Consider the following 12,344-nt stretch of genomic DNA (forward strand, 5'->3'; position numbering starts at 1 on the left):
TTAAAAATTACCGAATAATAAAAAAATATTTTATAATTTAAATTCACGCATAAAAAACTCACCAACGAATACGGCTTCTTTTGTCACAAAACACTTTTGTACGTGTCTGTACAATCGGTTTAATGTTTTGTATTTTTCATTCCACTGCTTCTGTATTGTGTATTTTCGGGTAATGATAATGTTCAATTTTCAAAGAAAATTATCGTATTTCGTAATTTTAACTAGTTAAAGCCCTAATTTCTGATGTGAATTATATTAATATTTATACATGATGTATACTACTTCTACTTTATCTTTAATTCTAATTATTTGCACTATAGCAAAATATGTTATTTATTAAATATCAATAACAATAAAAAAATAATTTGAAGGGTAAAAATTTTTAACATTTATTTAACTCTTTGTTGGCTATATTTGTTATAGAAGAACTAAAACATATCCGATATAATTATAATGGTAGAATCCTAAAAGATAATATAGGAGTATGTTAGACTTACGAAGTAAAAGCTACCTGTTACAAAAATGTATTTGAAAAGTAATATTCCATCCATTACTCAATCAAACTGCAAACCAACCGAAAAATTACCAAAAATCTTGGTAATAATAATGAATCACCGAAAATCTTACTTTCATTCCTTCTTACACGAGAAATCTAACTTTTTCCTCAATTCAAAGATAGGAAGCCTTGTCGCCATAACTCAAACATTCCAATACCCCGAATTGAGTTCTCAACGTCACATATAACTTCAGTTCTAGGGGAAGTGGCCATATTTTTCAAAATAATAGGATAAAAGATAAATGAAAAACAATATATTTTTCTCGTTTGATACGTTTTTCGGTCTCAACTAGTGAAAATAATTTGATAAATACAATAACTGGGCATGTATTTAAAAATACACTCTTATGAACATCCTGTATAAGGTGTTCTCATCATATTAAAAAAAAACAGACCTATACCTTTCAAACAATCGTTTAAGTACTCTAATTAATATTTTTACCAAGACTAGTATATTCGAAATCTCATCATAATAATCGCTTATGGATATCATTAACAGGGTGTTCCAATAATTTTCAAAAATAACTTGAAACAAATTATAATTAATTGTATACGGACACCCTGTATCTTACCATAATAATCATTGCCTGAATGATTGTAAAAAATCAATTGTCTCATTATAAACTCGTTTATGGACACCCTGTATAGGGTGTACGTAATTTATGGTCGCGCTATAAAGGGTGTGGTGATTTGTAGCGGCGCGGTGCCGTAAATCAAACGTGAGCCGAAACCCACCTGAATTTGTAAACTGTTCCCGCCGAGGTCAACTATGGACAGCTTCTGTATTAGTTTTTTGATTTATCGAGCTTTTTATCTTTAACAACTAATTAAAAGTAACAAAAGATATGTTGATAGTGTTTTGTTGTTATGTGCGAAATATGTGCGATTATGTGAAATATGTTGGCCCGCGAGTAAACGAACGGATAATGGAAAATGGAATGGAATGAGAATATTTTTTGTGGCATTTTCTAATTTTAACTTATTTTTCATCACAAATAAATCAAGGCATCACATAATAGGTACATTAAGCCGTTAGAGGAAAAAAAATAGTCAGTGGGAAAAGCTTTTTTATTAGATTATTAAAAAATGTTAAATGCTACTCAAAAAGGTAATTCCTTTATTTTCTAACATTGGCAATATGTGTTGGAATTTTTTTTTATAAAATTATACCTAAACGATGAAGCAGACGGGCTACCTGATGGAAAGCAGTCACCGTCGCCTATGGACATTTGCAACACCAGAGGAGTCGCCAATGCATCGCCGGCTTTGGAGGAGAGCTCTTTTTACACCATTGTGCGGTAAAGGAGACATACTTTTCCGAGGCGTTCCAGTTCAGTCCTCAGGGGTAGCGGCGCGTCTGTGGCCGACCTCAGCTATGAATATCTAATCCTATCTGGGGTTGATTACAGATGTCCATGGGCGGCAGTAGCCACTTACCATCAGGTGGATTGCATGCTCGTCTGCTGCTCCTATATTATAAAAAAATGCTACTCAAAAAAAGTAATTTCCTATATTTTCTAACATTGGCAATATGTGTTAGAAAATAATAGAAATTGCAAATACAATATTTTACTTCAGGTAAAATAATATTTAACTTAAGGTTCTATCCACTACCACAGTAGCAAGCTGTCTTGAAAACAGACTGAACTTTTACAAAAGCTTTACGGAGCTTTGAGGATGTGCTAACTTTGACTTTAGTTTGACTTTATAAGCCAGCGAGTTAGCAACGTGTAATAGATTAATCCAATCCTGCAGCTTTGTCTGAAATTTTGCTTAAAAGCTCATGTGGTAAAGTTTTTGAGCTTTTTTATTTTTTACGCGCTGATATGTTATTAATTTTAATATTTTTTTTAAAGGAACTCTAGAACATAAGACGTAATGCATTTAAAAAAAGTTTTTTTTTTTTTTTTTACAAAAGAGGACATGATGTATGTGTATAAAACTGGAAAAATATTCTGTACACTACTTAATTGTCAACCTATAAAATATTAGGTTTCCTTAGGATGTTTTTCTTCCCCGTAAAGTGATAATTTATTTTTAATGAACACATAACTTATAACCTTAAAGGCTGAATATAAGTTACTCAGAACGGAGCTTCGACTCTCATACTTCGCTAGACGCGAAATAAAGTACATTACCCACTTAAAACATTAAAGTTACTAATCATTTAAAATAACAGACATTAAAAATACAAAAAAATAAATTGTCAATAATATTTCACATGAAAACCAATCATGTAATGGCCGTCCTATCTTTACCTTTAAAAATCCTTAATATCTTTAATCAAAAAAATCTTCAGCCAAATTCCATTCATTATGCGCTACACTTTCGGCCGTAATAATTGCTCACGGTATAAGCTCTTCAATTCGGTAATAATTACAATGCACCAATACGCATTACATCACAAAAGGTGCAATTAAACATTTTCGCCGTTCCCTCGTGATTGCGAATCGTGTTTTTAATTAACAATTGCATTATACATAGGGTTGCCACCTGTACTATAATATGTAGGAGAAATATTCATACAAGACGTTACAAATTAACCCCAGGAGTAGCACTAGAATTTCTATTTGAACTGATTAAAATTTAACAATATTTTTTACACTTATCATTTATATTACATCTTTAATATACAAGTATCTAATTAACAATTAGTAATTACATAGTAGTTAAACAATGTACACAAATTATTTCTAATTTAACAATTATATTTATTTGTTATTTAAAAATTACATTAACTTCAAAATTATGATAACTAGAAACTTAGCTGACACTCCCACATTTTAGACGAATCCACCATCACTCCACACATGTTAAAATCTGTCAAGCCGTGCGAGCTGCAGGGCATTTCAAATAATAACATACAAACATACTACGTACATACTTATTTCCATACATACGCTCGAAAAACATTACAGTTTCCAATCGGGTAAAACATATTTACTTTCTTCATTCCAGAAATGTTCTCTTAAATATAAATGTGTACTATTTTATTCCAAAATTTTTAGCATTTATATTGAAAAAAAAAAATAAGTAAGTCTATTATCTTCCCCAAAAAAGTGGCAGCCCTAACCATACATTGCGTGTGTATACTTTCTGTGGTCGAACGTGTACAGATTGATTTTAACGAATCTTCGCCTGAATAAGTAACTTTTAATCTTTTCCGTTGCAGTTTAATTTGTATACCAATCAGTTTTTTGATTGATCAATGTCGTTATTTTTTCAATCAAACCGAACATTTTGTGCAAGTGAGGAGAATATGAGCTGTGATGCAAAAAATGTAACATGCGTTCCAAAGGTAGAACGCAGGTTTATAATGAAACGAAATATTGAAAATCTTTTACAATCATATACCATGAATAACATACACGGAGATAAATAGTAGCTCGAGCTGATATTTGAGACTGAGATGGAAGAGACTAAATATGGGTTGAAAATTTTGAACCAATAAGTATTAAACTTTTACACTCATAGAGTAAAACATAAAACGAGCATGCAGTCCACCTGAAGGTAAGTCTACTGCAGCATATCTGTAGTCAACTCCATATAGAATGGAGGTTCTACCTGAGCCACTCCTGAAGACTAAGATGTTCGCTATATCTATAAGGCCGGCATCCACACCCTTCCTCTGACACGCAAGAACTGTGTTACGTTAGAAATAAGTGTGACGGTGGTACCACTTCGATCGAATCATATCAGTACTTACTTACAAATAAAATACCATCATACAAAACCCACACAATCACACTCACAAACCCACACATTCCAACAGATTGAAATAAAACCATTCATCAAACCATAAATCACATTTCAATTGAAATATATCAAAAATTCAAGTGAAAATGTCTTGAAAACTTTTGAAAACTACTCGTGTTATAGTTGGGAGGAAAATTTCGAAAACCCTTTCTTCAATATATCACTTTAACTGCGCAAGTTACCGCACACCTGGTACAAATTAAACTTGAGCGCAGTTGAGGGTTACTCGTGATGTATGATGATGTTTTTACTAATACAGTTTAATGTTCAAAGGTAATATAATGATATTTGATATTGTTTTCTTTTTATAATATAGGAGTAGCAGACGAGCATGCAGTCCATCTGATGATGGCTACTGCCGCCCATGGACATTCGTAATCAATCCCAGATAGTATTAGATTCCATTTTGAGGTTGGCCAAAGATGCGCCACTACCACTGAGAACTAAGCTGGAATATCGGATAAGTATGTCTCCCTTATTACACCCGTCGAACTAGAATACAGCAGCCTTTAACACTGCTGTTATTAGGTAGAAATAGGTGTAGCGATGGTGCCGGAGTCGAACCACAGAGGGTTCTACTACCTCCAAAAATTATTAATCCTAGTTGATCTCTTACATTTCTATCTAGCTGGCAATCACAGATTTTCTTTCTATATTTTAACACAGAAGAAGTAAATATAAAGTGAAATCCTTACGCGCATATCTTAAAATAAGCCTAGTAGAGGAACGTGCCTTATTATATAAGACTGAATTATATACACACTGGGCTTTCAAACTTTAAACTTGGGTTGTTAATAATGCCAAAACCTAGATCCCTACACAAAAACCCACTTATCACAAACTTTGGCCTAAAAACCCGGGGTAGTTAATTCGGGGATCCTATCCATCCCGACTAATTGTGTGGTGGCAAGCAATATATTACTTTTACAGTCAATTTTAGAAAGGATTTTTATTGCCTTTTTTATAGTAAATAGATGTATTGAGGTCGTCGCCAAGTGGCCGTCCTAGTGCTGGCTACGAGTCTCCTCTCAGAATGATGGATTTAGCCCATAGTCCACCGCGCAGGCCAGGTGCGACTGATAGACTTCCCATTTGAAATATTTTTTTAAGATTTCTCACATATCTAGGTTTCCTCACGATGTTTTCCTTCACCGTTAATGAAAGCGATAATTAATTAACCCAGAACACGCACATAACTTTTAAAAAATCAGAAATACTTGCCCCGGATTTGAACCGCGGTCCTCTCGATTGAGAAGCCGTGTGTCAACGAGGCTATTACTACTCTATAGGTATTCTTCATCAATAACCCATTATTGTCCCACTGCTGGGCACGGCTGGATCTCCTCTCCTAATGAGAAGGATTAGGCCATAGTCTACCGCGCTGGACAAGTGCGTATTGGTAGACTTCACATCTGACATACCTTTAAGATTTTCTTTATAAATGTCTCAGGTATGCAGGTTTCCTTACGATGTTTTCCTTCACCGTTTAGCAAGTGATAATTATTTTCTAATACGCACATAACTTTGAAAAATCAGACGTGCCTGGGATTTGAACTTCGGACCCCTCGATCGAGAGTCTGAGACTCTTAACCACTAGGCTCTCACTGCTTTTTGTAGGCTATAGGTATTACTTAAACTTAAATTCAGTTTTGTCCAACGCATCCCTAGTGGTGTGTAGAAGCTGTAACTTAGCCAGGAACCTGATTTATTCTGCACAGCATCTTTATTCAAGTCAGGCGTCTCTAGAGACTGCTCATACGATCTCGGTGGCTTGTACGGATTTTTCAAAAATAACATTACAAATAGAAAATAACAATATGTAGGTTTAAAATGTTGTTTTTATTTTGAAAATATTGAAACGCTTATGTTATGAAGGATATATTACAATGATACTAGCTGACCTGGCAAACGGTGTGTTGCCATATAAATAAAAAAATGTTAAGGGTAAACCACCCTTATTACTTAGCGGTATGAAAAATAGATAGTAGCCGATTCTCAGACCTACTGAATATGCATATAAAATGTGGTTAAAAACGGGAAAGCCGTTTCGGAGGACGGAGGACGGTAACTAACATTGTGACACGAGAATTTTATATATAAGATAAATACCACTTTTTAATTAATTCATGACCTCATAATTATGATGCAAAACTGACGAATATACAAATGCTCTAACGTAGAGGAAAAACAAAAAAAACAGATATCTAAATTAATTTTAATGTCGGCTGGAATCGAACCCGGAAACGTCTGTTAAACTCCTATGACAATGTTCACAAGTATTTTCGAAATTACTGTTTCATATATTATTTGTAAATACTATACCCGCTTATACCCGCAAAGGGGCTTTAACTTAATTATTTTATTTTCTCGTTTTTATGACTAAACTTTTATTATAAGTATCTAGGTTAGGTTAAAGATAAATAAAAGGCTTATTATTATTATTATATTATTTCGACATATAGATAAGTTAAGTAAACTTATATGAAACATATATAAAAAAAATATGTTGTGTATTCATTGCATTCAAATACAAAAAGTTACAATGGCATCAAATCTAAATTATTAAGCATATAAACATTAATTTTATTTTAACCTTTATACCTACATATAGGGTAGCCATAAAACGTATATTTACATAAGAGTACGAAGTCTTAAGTAGAATATATTACAAAGAGATCTAATCCCACAATATATAGCGGATGCCGCTTCGGGGTGAGAGATATGAACGATCAATCATATGTCATGGATTAAGAAGAGATAGAACATCGGAACATTTTTCCATAGAAAGCAAGAGGATATAAAGATTTTTGTCATAGTAATATATCGGCATTATGTTTCTAACTTACATTTTTTTATAGTTTATCCTAACGATTAGGCAGACGTGCTACCTGATGAAAAGTAGTCAACGCCGCCTATGGACATTTGCAACACCAGAGGAGTCGCCAATGCATCGCCGGCTTTGTATGAGAGCTTTTTTTGCACCTTTTTGAAGAGCCCCATGTCATAGCGCCTCGGGTATACCTCAGGAGGAAGCTCATTCCACATTTTACACGTCCGTCCTATGTAGATGGAACTTCATCCTTCGGCGAGTGGTGCGATGGAGGAATGGTGACTTAGGCACCTGGTCAGATAGTTCCTCGGAACACCCACCATTGTAAAGCCATTGACCATTTTAAAGTACATAAAGTTTTGTAGAAGAAGTATTTTGGTTGCGTTGGTTGCTACACCTGTTTTAGTGTAGTTGAAGTGTGTCTAGTGAAGCACTATTGTGTGGTTTTTGGGTTTGGTAAGCAAGAGAAAATCTTTATGTATGATACTAGCTGTGCCCCGCGGTTTCACCCGCATTAAAAAGAAATCTAACAATATACATAACATAAGATATAAGTAGCCTAAGTTACTCCTTATTAAATTAACTACCTGCCAATATAAGTCCCATTAAAATCGGTCCAGCCATTTCAGAGATTAGGCAGAATAAACAGACAGACAGACAGACGAAAATTGTAAAAATTGTCATTTTGGTGCATGTACTATACATACGATGTTCATATGCATGTAGTCAAAAGCAGTTATTTCAATATTAAAAACAGACACTCCAATTTTATTTATATGTATAGATGTATAGATTATGTACTTTTACTTAGTCATCTTTAGTCACCGTGACAATCTTAATTCCTATAGATGTCTGCAAGGAGATCGCACCCGAAACCCAGACGTACTTAATCATGGGTCATACTGAAATGTTCTTTGAATAGCCAAAACCGTAGTCCACATAAGGCTAAGAGAACAACGCCATGAGAGAACTGACTATCAATCACATTTCTCGGATCAAGTCCAGCGATATATTCTCAGCAAGTATATACCGAATATGGAATTGTATTTTTGAGGAAACAATCATTTATTTTATAGAAAAAAATACTTTAAATTGGCTAAACAGTCTTAAAACTCAAATGAACTCTTTTTAATCCTTTTTTGTGAAATGACATTTTATATTAGAAAGTATAAGTCTTGATCAAATAACTTCTAAGCACTTTTAACACTGTATTTACGAATTGATCAAGAATATTACATGCTCATTAAATATTAAACAGTTAGTGCCGTTCATAATCATTACAGATTCCAAGTACCTACTACTATCGATATCAAGTAGAACATGAGTCAAACAAGTCGATCTACAATCTTTAATACGGATAATATTGATGAAGATGGGATACCTTGAAAATGTATATCTGGGTATATGTTTAGGACTTATCAAGGTTTAAAGTAAATATCAGTTAATTTCAACATCGCCTTTCTAAGGTATGTTGCAACAAACTTCCATAATCCAATCGCGTCCAATATACTAAGTTGGGAGCAGTGGAAGAATAAATCATAAGAAAAACTCCGCCATAAATCTCACGCACAATCCTTTTCATGTCATTCTTGTCACAAGTTTCTTTGGGCCTGTTTGTGGACAATGCGCTGATGTATTGCTATCCAGGTCCTACCTTTTTCTCCCGTGTTTATTTATTGTCGTGGGATATGATATGAAGGTTGGGAAATGTTCTGGCTGGAAAAGATGATGTTGTGTTCCAAAGTTTTGGGAGGTAGATTTGATACTTGTTGAGTATGACAGTTTGGTATCCCATTGCTGGTGTTTTTTCTTTGAATCATAAGTTTTTACGTTTACTTATTTGTTTTGTTTGACTGTGGAAATGCTTGATTTCGATGCCGGATTGACTTGTAGGTTGAAGGACTGCATCGTCACTACGTCTCAATTTTTTCCGACAAGTCTATGTAAGTTTACGATCTTGTACTCGTATATCACCAAACATAATCCAGTGTTAAACATAACTTAAAATAACATGTTGAACAAGGTTGTATAATAATAGTTGGACATTGGGTTCGATTTCACAGCTGAAGCATACTATATCACGCTATCGAGATATCTTATTCGTGGAGGATGTTACGGTTTAATATCCAATCCGTAGTTATGCTCGCTTCAGTTATAGTTAATGGTTGCCCTAACGCTGTAAGAAAACAAGGTGAAGAACACTATATACCTAAAAAATATGTTAAAAACAGTTTTCAAAAGTATGTTAAGTCGACCAATCCTCACTTGGCTGTCGTGGTGAACTAATTTATCTTTCAGTTAAGTGTGGAGGGAACTTGTAATATAACTAAAATGTTACCTTTTATTTGTTTTCAACACTCGTGTCTTTTATCAAAAGATAAACACATTAAAATTTATTAAACAGATATCATAATCGAAAAATCTAAATAGAATTACTAACAAAATTGTTGAATAGGCCCTAAATCAATTGTTAGAACTTATTTTCCAAATAGAAACCTAAAGTCATGAAAGTAAAATCTAAAATTTCTGAACACGAAATGTCCGAATTATACACAATTGGCAAATCATTAAGCTGACCAATTAACAAACTAATGATTTGAAGCACGCGAACATTCGATTTAAAACATATTCAAAGCCTCGAATTAGAACACATTGAACGCTAAATCGTTCTTATTAACTTTGATTTGGTCTAAATTGTAGTAAATTATTAGTAGATGATTATAAAAACGGAATCCATAAAATCATTAACTGAAAGGCCAAGTAACGTAGACTGTGTCACTTCAAATTAAGAAGAGTCCAACGACACCTCATATTTTAAAATTTGTCTAGTCGTTTGGTTTGGATGCCAAAGAGTAAGATAGACTTGAAAAACATTGCCATTCTCTGTCGGGTAAAAAAAAATCCTTACTAATATTATAAATCCGAAAGTAACTCTGTCTGTCTGTCTGGTTATCTCTTCACGCCTAAACCACTGAACCGAATTTAATGAAATTTTGTACAAAGATAGTCTGAGACCCGAGAAAGGAATTAGGACATAGTTTTTATCCCGAAAATCCCACAGGAACTAGGTATGACGATCTAAGATCGATTAATCGGAGAATCGATCTTTTGGACCAAAAAGTCGATTATTTTAATCGATATTAGTAAGGATTGAATCGTAAACTATGCATTCGATCAATTGATGATCTTTAGCAAAGTCGTTGTCCATGAGCCCACGAAGGTTTCAGAGTTGGTACGACCAATTTTCGCCAGATGGCGCCACTTTCATTCCAATGAAGGTACAAATTTTCAGTTTTATGAATGTTAGTATGTCATATTATTTTCTTTGAAACGTGGGCGAAGCCGCAGGCAATAACTAGTACTTCAATAAAATTTATTTATACACATTTGTTTGTCAGGATGTCACGAAATGATAAAAGACTTGCATCCTACCAGTTATTCTTGCGGTTTAAAACGTACACGCGTCGCGAAGAGACTGCATCGAGTTATAGCGTTTACCCTTCACGCATGTTTCCGCTTGCACTTTTGTCCCACTCGCACGCGTGCCACTTGCAATCTATAGACATACACACACACATCATACATACATGAGTCGCGATAAAACTGCAGCGACAGTAATTTTTCCCATTTACACGTGCACTCGCATTCCACTTGCACGCTTGCCACTTGCATCCTATTATCATAGACAGACACATCACACGCATACTAGTCGCCAAACATTGCTACGAGTTAATTCATGTGTGTGTGTCGCGCGTGTTTACACCTGCACTGAAAAAGCAAGTAAGTCGCACATAATATTTGTGCGCTCGCGCGTGTGTATTTGTGTGCGTGCTTGAATGTGCGTGTGCGCGTGCAAGTGTATGTGTGTGTGTGGGACGCGCGTGCGTAAACATGCGCGATAGGAAAAGCGCTCTTCGTCAATCTTCTTCGTTACATTTGTTTTTATACGCCATCCAAGTATTTATATAGGATCGAGGATAAATAAGTAAATAATCGTACAAGATAAGAGCGTTATCCCGAAACGTAGCGAGGCGAAGATCATCAATCTTTAGCCCCCAAATCCTGAAAGCTCAACCAACCAACTTACCTCATTTGCATCTTAAACCGTCTATAAAACTTTATACTTCCAACTTTTCACATTTGGCAACCATTTTTGGACAATTAACCCTTTAAAATGGGAGTGTTTCGTGTGAATGTGGGCTGGATGGAAAAGTTTTTTACGTTATTTTACATCTTATGTTAATGATAAGGTTAATTTGAAGTTTAGAGAACCCTTCGTGGTTCAACTCCGACACCACCGCAACACATATCTGGCTTATTACAGCGGCATAGTACTGGTGTATTATGGCTTGAAGGGTGAGGGAAAGATACTTATTCGAGTCGTTCCAACTTAGTTGTCACAGGAACCATACCCGACATTAGGTCAATTAGGTGTAGTGAGGGAGAGGCATTTATACCATATCAAATTGTCGTATACCATATCACGTTCCATATCAGTAGCAACGTTAGGACTCCAATCCCACTTCAGGGTAATAACTGCTGTTCATGAATGGTATTCATGGTACCACATGCTCGTTACAACCATTTACAATTTGGTGGATTGATAGTTGTACAAAGTGTACTCAAATGGTATGCATCAGGTCAGGTATATTCTGCATTCAAGTCATACCGAATTAATTATATTAACTACATTAGGTATATATGTATGTATGTACGATAATGTCTACCAATTCACGCTTGACCAGCGCAGTGAACTATGGCCTAATCCTTCTCATTATGAGAGGAGACCCGTGACCAGCAGTGGGACAGTAATGGGTTGATGATGATGATGATGTACGAGAGATCAAGCATTTAATAATCCACGCTCTTTATAGGTCAGGTTCATGATAAAGAAGCTTCTAGAACGAATACAGAAGTAGGTCTCCAACACCTGCAACGGAGAAACACTCACGAATTTCCTTACAAAGCGAGCATTAAATTTTTCATGCCTTCGGTTTCTGGTCTTACTATCAGCGAATTTTAATGGCGTTGGTAGCGTTTAAATACTTTTGTTGCATTTGTGTCAAAATTGATTTTTGCCACAAATGCAATTTTTGTTTTTGGTGATCCTATCATCCCTAATACATTATCGGCATACTGCTGGGCGCGTCGTCTCTTAAAATGAAAGGGATTTAGGCCATAGGCGTCTTCAAGGCCAAAGAA

General features: G+C 34.9%; 1 protein-coding gene across 13 annotated transcripts in view; it reads right to left on the reverse strand.

The window, feature by feature from the left end:
• Positions 1-12,344, reverse strand: part of nrm (neuromusculin) — a 524,966-nt gene that overhangs the window by 355,330 nt on the left and 157,292 nt on the right. The window lies entirely within an intron of this gene.

The sequence above is a fragment of the Epargyreus clarus genome, unplaced genomic scaffold (genome assembly GCF_041222505.1).
Source record: "Epargyreus clarus isolate Ecla_fem2 unplaced genomic scaffold, WU_Ecla_fem_2.2 ptg000011l, whole genome shotgun sequence".
Lineage (NCBI taxonomy): Eukaryota > Metazoa > Arthropoda > Insecta > Lepidoptera > Hesperiidae > Epargyreus > Epargyreus clarus.